Below are 7003 nucleotides of genomic sequence, written 5' to 3'. Positions count from 1 at the left end.
TTAACATTACATTTAATGGTGTCTTTGGCATTTAACGTGAGGGGGTGTATGTGGTATATCTCTATGTGTATGTTTATATCTAGAGAGAGATAACTCATGTGGAATGAAAATCCATTTAGCAGAAAAATGAGATCTCTTGAGTGTTTGTATTTTCTGCTGGAACTAGAAAACACTAGTACTATAAAAAAATAAGACACAGAATGATCTAAACCAATAAGATATGATTTTATGCCAAGATGTGAGAATGGATCTATATCTTTATCAGGTTTCTCTCACTCGAGAGATGAAAATCACATGGAAGCTTGTTAGAAATTCACTCTATACAGTGTACCTTTCAGAAATACATTGTGAAGATGTCTGACAGTTTCCAAAGTGAATTACAGGCTCGGGGGTAGTTTCTGCCCTCTCCCATGTACAAATGCCACAGCCCAGCCAGGCCCATTGTAAGGGACTAGAAACTTGTCTCAACATTGTCGGCAGAATGGCTTGACTACCAAGGCTTCGCCACGACGGCAACTGAGGAAGTTCTACACAGCAGGAACATATATACCCACATCTTGTTGCCTCAGAGCACATAGGCCCAGTCCTCTGCACATGCGCCTGGCCCCAGGGTCATCTTACAACATATGGGAGGGGGGCTCGGACCCCCTGGAACCCTCTGGAACCGTTGAGCACCTTCTAGTGACGATACTGCGCATGCGCCCCCCTGCCGAGCGGGAGGTGCGGCCGTGCAAACCCCCTCACTGACTGCGGCGGGACCAGCGGAGGGCAGTTGGAGCGTTCCCCCACCGGGCTGACGGGACATCGGGCCGACGGGATGCCGCAGATCCGTGGTGGTAGCTATTGTAACTCTCTCCCTCTCTCTTTTTTCTTTTTTTTTTTAACCCTTTCTCTCCTTTTCTCTTGCGTACTTGTTGGCGGCCAAATAAAGTGACTTGGCACTTGACTCCGTTTTGAGTCTTAATTCTGTTCCCGAGAATACAACAATCCTGGTCACGATAACGCATCCAGTTGAACATCACTCAGAAGTGAAGCCCAGCTGCCCCTAGCCACCCAGAATTATCTGAGGTTGGTTAGAAAGCAAGGGGGCTCAACTTCTGCCAAATTGTGCAACCCGACAGTGGATCGTGACACCCACCTACACATGTGCATGGACGAGCGCAGCAAAGTGAAACTCGGAGGCATCCCAGCAGGTTGCCTCCAGGCCTCTGTGCAAGATGCAGGATCAGGGTCACTTAAACTCTTCTGCAAGTCAGAGCACATTGCTGGGAGCCTGTGACTCAGCCTTGCATTGGGATGTTTTCCTACCTTTTAAACTCAGGCTTGAAGACTCAATGAGCTGACTTTTGAACTGGTGGGACAGTGAACACTACAGAGGGGCCAGAGTCCTATGCAGATCTGCTGTTGTCCAAGAGCCATGTGCTGCTCGTTCCTTTTCTCGTTGTCAAGTGCACATCAGCTAGCCCTCCTCCAGATGCAGGGATGCCCTGTGTTCAGCAGGGAGGAAGAAAAAAAACAGGATACCTTTTGCTTGGTAACATTTATTCCTGTTATACTCAATACCGGGGAAGCTGCAACCTCTGTCTCTCAGTTTTTCCTCCTGCTTTTTTTTGCCTCTCACTTACTGTGTCTTGGGCGGATGTGTTTGCTATTATGAAGTCTATTGAAACATAAACATATACTTTTAAAATAGCATTTCACTCTGACAATACTCCTGGAGAGAGCTGAGAATATTATGGTGGAGATAATGTACTCCAGACAATAAGAGAAGACAGGAGCGGGAAGCTTATCTGCTAGAACCCCTATTGCCTATTTAAACAATAATCCCCTTCAAAATGATGTTTTTCTGTGTACGCTTAAAATGCATGATATTCAGCGTGTTCGTGTGGCATTTAATAGCCTGGATAATTTTCCATACAGTTAATTCCCTGAATATATTCTGTTTTGCTTCTGCCATTTGTAACGTGGGTTGGTCCCGTACGGGTGCAGGCTAATCCCTTCCGGAGCGGCTGCCTCCCCAGCCAGGTGGCACACCACTATGGAGGTGCTCGGTGGGGATGGCTGCTGCATGCTCAAGATGGGTAGGTGGCTCTGAAAATCCTTACACAGCTACTGTTTCTTTTCTGAGGACAGATTTTAAAGTTTACTTTTTCTTCCCTGCTTTGATTTCTGTGGTAGTGAAATCACAAGGACTTTGAAAGCAACACTAAACCCAGATGTGGAAAGAAAGGGCTAAGTGACAACTGCTGAGGAGGCAGAGGGAGATGTCCTGCATTGCAGAGCTGTGCTGTGATGCTCTGGAAGCTGTGAAGAGCCAGTGTTGTTGCCATGAGCCAGGAGAGCGTTTCCCAAGGGAGAAAGGTACAGGAACCCAACCCATGCCAACCCCCACACGAGCTCCAGGGCAGGGCAGTTGCTCAGGCTGGAAATAAGGGCAGGCATGGACAGATATATTTCTACTGCTAAACTTCAGTGCTTCCAGGCAGCCTAAAAAGACAATTAAAACAAGGACTATGCTTAGTCCCACTGATGGTGACAGAGAAAGCAGATCATTTCCCATTTAGTCCAGAGACATGGACACCCACAGTCATAGAAAAACACTGCTGCTGCCTCTGTATGGGCCATTGGGCCACTGAGGGAGTGGGAGCTCAGGGTTACAGCACAGGAAAGGCCGGCACGGCAGATCTCTCTCTGGGTGTAAATCAGAATTATCTCTTCCAGGGAGAACAATACCAGCTCAGTTTACACCCACTGAGGATCTAATTGGCATTTGGCTCTGGCAGCAAAATTAAGATTGCTTCATCATTGTGCTTCTGATCCTGTATCACGGGAATCAATGAGGAATTTGATTACAGGCTCCTACTGGGATTCTCAGCCCAGCCTGGGGATGTTAATCATCAAATTTGTGACTGAGGGGTACAGACAACTGGCTGGGAAATTCAGATCACTTTTTCAAAAGGAAAATGGAAGCCAAGCCTAAGCGACCTGGGAGAGTTTAATTATGGGTTGGAAAAGAAAACAGTCCTGAGAGTTGATGCTGTTTTGTCATTGACTTGTTCTCAAGCTTGCCTCCTTTCCTTCTCCAGGTGCAATGTGGGTATGGTGGACATAAGAACTAGTCCCTGGAAGAGAAGAGAGATGCTGGTGTGCTTATTCATCTTCTGGCATACTGTGGCTTTAGATATAATGAAATCTCATCTGTCCCTGCCTAGGGGGATGCAGATACATCATGTTAATGGCCAATCCCACTTTTCCACCATCTTTCCTCCCAACCAGTCCTGGCCAGTCAACCCACTCTGAAGGTATATAACACATATGAACCATTAACTCCAGCCAGGATTGACCTGGGGATGAGCCACTGGGGCTGCTGGGCAAAGGAATGCATTGCTTCCTTTTCACAGCAGCTGGTGCTGGCCTGCTGTCAGCGGAAGAATCACACAGGTGGAAATACCATGCCTTCTGCATGAGATGGGTAGTCTGGGGGAGAGATTGCACCCCACAACCTTCTCCCAGCTGGCATCTGTGTTTGAACCCACCCGTTAGGTTCAGCTGAATTACTAAAATCTCGTTTTGCATTGCAAGACCATGATACAGATGACCAATGACTTTGGTCATGAACCATAGAGAAGTGAATCTACACATCAGAGATGAACAAAAGAGAGTTTATTAACTCAGTGGTTAATGTAGAATGCCAAAAATCAGGATTTCCCTCCGGCTCTGTACTGATCAGTGTGTGACCTCAGGAAAACCGCATGGCAACTCAGAGCCTCAGTTTCCTCACCTGCAATACAGTGATAAGGCTCACTGCAACCTTTCATTACCGATGAGGATCTGATCTTATTGGGCACATGAGGTAAACCAAAAAACCATTAAGTGGAAAGGTCTGCTGTTGGTTGCTTTCCCTCAGACCCAGTGAGGCTAAGCAGGGTCATATGATCTATGAATGCAAAAACTGTCCCTAAGTGTGTGTGGTTTTATTTGTTTTCTTTGTTTTAATGAACAACACTCCAACCTGTTTCCAAACTCATAAGACTCCTTCTACTGCTAGGAAAACAAAAAAACCCCCACAACTCTAATGTATTTCCCTGTGGCAGCAGCAGACTTAAAAGCAGACCAGAAAATAAGGTATGTGCTTCTAAGGACTGCCTCATGGATATACACGAGTTACATCCTTTTCCATCATTTTGTTGATTAATAGGCAGAATATTGTGTCTGATCACTGCAGTAAGTATACTGTGAAAGATAACCACTGAAGACATCTAATTGTTTTCCCTTTGGGTTTTTTTTTTTGGGGGGTAATGCTTTAAAATAATGGCCCTAATCATTATTAATTCCTTTGGTGTTCACTGGAATAGCATCAATCACAACTAACTCATTTGCTATTAATGTGGATGTCACAGATACTTCTGTAGGGTTTTTTTTTTTCTGTTAGAATTCAATGTTCATTAGCTGGAGCAGGTTTTTCTTCCCATTGTTCCTGGAGGGTTTTGAGAAATCCCTTGCTGTGGGGGAGACATCAGGCTGTATGCTTGGCTCATCTGGTGTGCAAAAGGATAGGTCTTCTTTCAAATGCAGTGACCCCACTTTTCCTCTCTGGCACAGAACTGACCCTTCTTGTTCATCTGCTCTACATACACTGCTCTAGTCATCAAAGATGAAAGACGGATTCCCACACTCTCTGAAACTATCAGGAGACCCCCAGTTTTTCTTCATACACTACCCAACCCAGCATACAGAAGAGAAAAAAACCAAAGTTTTAATTTGCCGTGCTGACAAGCCCAGGATTTTAAGATTAAGCTGTGTGTCTAATGATGCTAATTAAGGAAATCTCTGAAGATCTAGCTGTGATCATAATAAATAAGAATAAGGTCCCCAATTTCCCTCTGAAAAAGGCATTGTGAAAGGGGTGAAATCAATTTCTGAGGCAGTTGCAGCTATGGCAAGATCCCCAGTAATGGAGCTGCTCTGTCAATATGAAGGCAGTTTAATAAAAGCAAAAGAAAAGGCCATGCGTGGAAGCAAAAGGAAAAAAAAGATTCTAAGATTCTATTTTCTACTTCCCATCAGCAGGTGATGTCCAGCCACTTCCTGGGAAGCAGGGCTTTGGTACGCGTAACGGTTGCTCTGGAAGACAGACGTTGCAAATTAGGAATGCCCACCCCTACCCCACTTTCTCTTAGCTTTTGTTGCTGAGCGGATGTCATGTGGTATGGAATATCCCTTTGGTCAGTTTGGGTCAGCTGTCCTGGATATGTCCCCTCCCAAGATCTTGCCCACCACCAGTAGGCTGGGGGCGGTGGGGAAAAACTGGACAGACAGCCTTGGTGCTGTGCAAGTCGTGCTCAGCAGTAGCCAAAACACTGGTGTGTTATCAACACCTTTCTAGCTACCAATACAAAGCACAGCACTATAAGGGCTGTTATGGGGAAAATTAAGTCCATCTCAGCCAGACCCAATACACCTTGCTAGTGTTTTCCAGCAACCTAGAACACTGCCTGCTGTGGGCATAGAGCATTTTCGAGTTAGCTGGGGACCAATGTAGGTTGTGAAACACAGTGATATTTAAAAGACCTTCAGGTATCCCACCTTGCCTCCAACTGCTACAGGAGTGTCACAGGTTCCCAGTATTCATGTCACATGTCCACCTACCATTGACAGGCATCTCCAATTCATGCGTTGTCTATGATGCCTGTGTATAGGCACCTGAATAGCTCACTTGGTGTGTGGCATGACTGAGCCTAGCAGTACCCTAGCCAGGCCTCCTCTAAAGTCTGTTGGCATAAATCTGCCCTTTAACTACCCTAAACCAGTCCTGGGGTAGCACCATTCTAGTGGCCTTTTGTCAAGTAAAGGCCTTGCCTCTGACTCAGGTGATTGGGAGACTGCTGGTGGAGTAGTATTGTAGCATTTCTGCTAACTACAACTCTTTCTCCTGTAGCTTGAGTGGCAGTTTTGAAGCCAAGAAACTTCAGCTGCAATCACTGCTTTGGCCACATGTGTGTTTTCTCATTAGTGGGCTGATTTGCTACAAAATGCTGAGGATTTCACATGCCCATTGATATTGTTCTTTGATGAATTCAGGAAAATTCCAGTGGAGCCTCTTGTCCTGTCTCTCATTTCCAATCAACTCAGTTCTGTATTCTCCACTAAAATAAAGTACTTCCCAATGGCCATACCCTTGTGAGCAACCCTAAAAATATAAAAAATGTGCATGTGTTTGTGTGTACACGTGCATGCAATCCAAATTCATGTAGCATGCCTTAGAGCAAGGTCTAATGAGTGGTGCCAAACTAAAAGCAGGAAGGGACTGGCTTAGCATTCCCTGAGCATCCTTTCTGAATTCATTGCAGTTAGTTTTCCAGTGTTGTTGTAAAACTCAATGAGTTTGTCATAGCTCACAGTAACATCTCCTTTCGGCAGCAAAGATAACCCTGCTGTTGTAATAGATGCTAAGAGAGACTTCCAGCTGAGACACTTCCGCTCAGCTCCTCCTGGCTCATCTGGAGTAAGCTGCTTTGTGGCTCATCCAGGAGAAGGGCCTCATTTCAGCACTGCCTCGGGACATAAGCTCTCCTAGCTCTCCTGCGAATGGAGGGCTCCCAGGGGCGAAGCACACAGCGATGCCTCCTAAACCGGAGGAAAATAACAGGCACCAGCCTAATATAAAGTTTCCTGTGTTTATCTTAGGAATAAGGGGCAAGATCAAAGTCCTTGAAAGGAGAACATAAACTGGAAGATGTGTTTCTCCCAATCTTTCCCTATGTTTGTGCAGTACACAAACACAAGCATCTTTAGCAACTCAGCCCTTTTCTCAGTTACACCTTTGCCATCCACTGGGGATTACAGCCCAGGATTTTACCTCTCCACTGCTGTAAATGAGTGCTGGACTGCCTCTTCACCCCATCCCAGTCCCTCCCAGGTGATCCACCATGAGCACACAGTCCTGGTATCAGCTGTTGCTCCAACACTGTGAGTTAGCCTTAGGGCAGTTTTGTCATGTCAT

General features: G+C 45.8%; 1 long non-coding RNA gene across 1 annotated transcript; it reads left to right on the top strand.

The window, feature by feature from the left end:
* The first annotated feature begins 423 nt into the window (after nucleotides 1-423).
* Nucleotides 424-6091, top strand: LOC135314053 (uncharacterized). The gene is made up of 3 exons (XR_010373538.1): nucleotides 424-836; nucleotides 3087-3302; nucleotides 4603-6091. It is a non-coding gene; the product is annotated as an uncharacterized LOC135314053 (long non-coding RNA).
* Nucleotides 6092-7003: the final 912 nt, after the last annotated feature.

Source organism: Phalacrocorax carbo, chromosome 6 (genome assembly GCF_963921805.1).
Source record: "Phalacrocorax carbo chromosome 6, bPhaCar2.1, whole genome shotgun sequence".
Classification (NCBI taxonomy): domain Eukaryota; kingdom Metazoa; phylum Chordata; class Aves; order Suliformes; family Phalacrocoracidae; genus Phalacrocorax; species Phalacrocorax carbo.
This window is presented reverse-complemented; position numbering and strand designations above follow the sequence as displayed.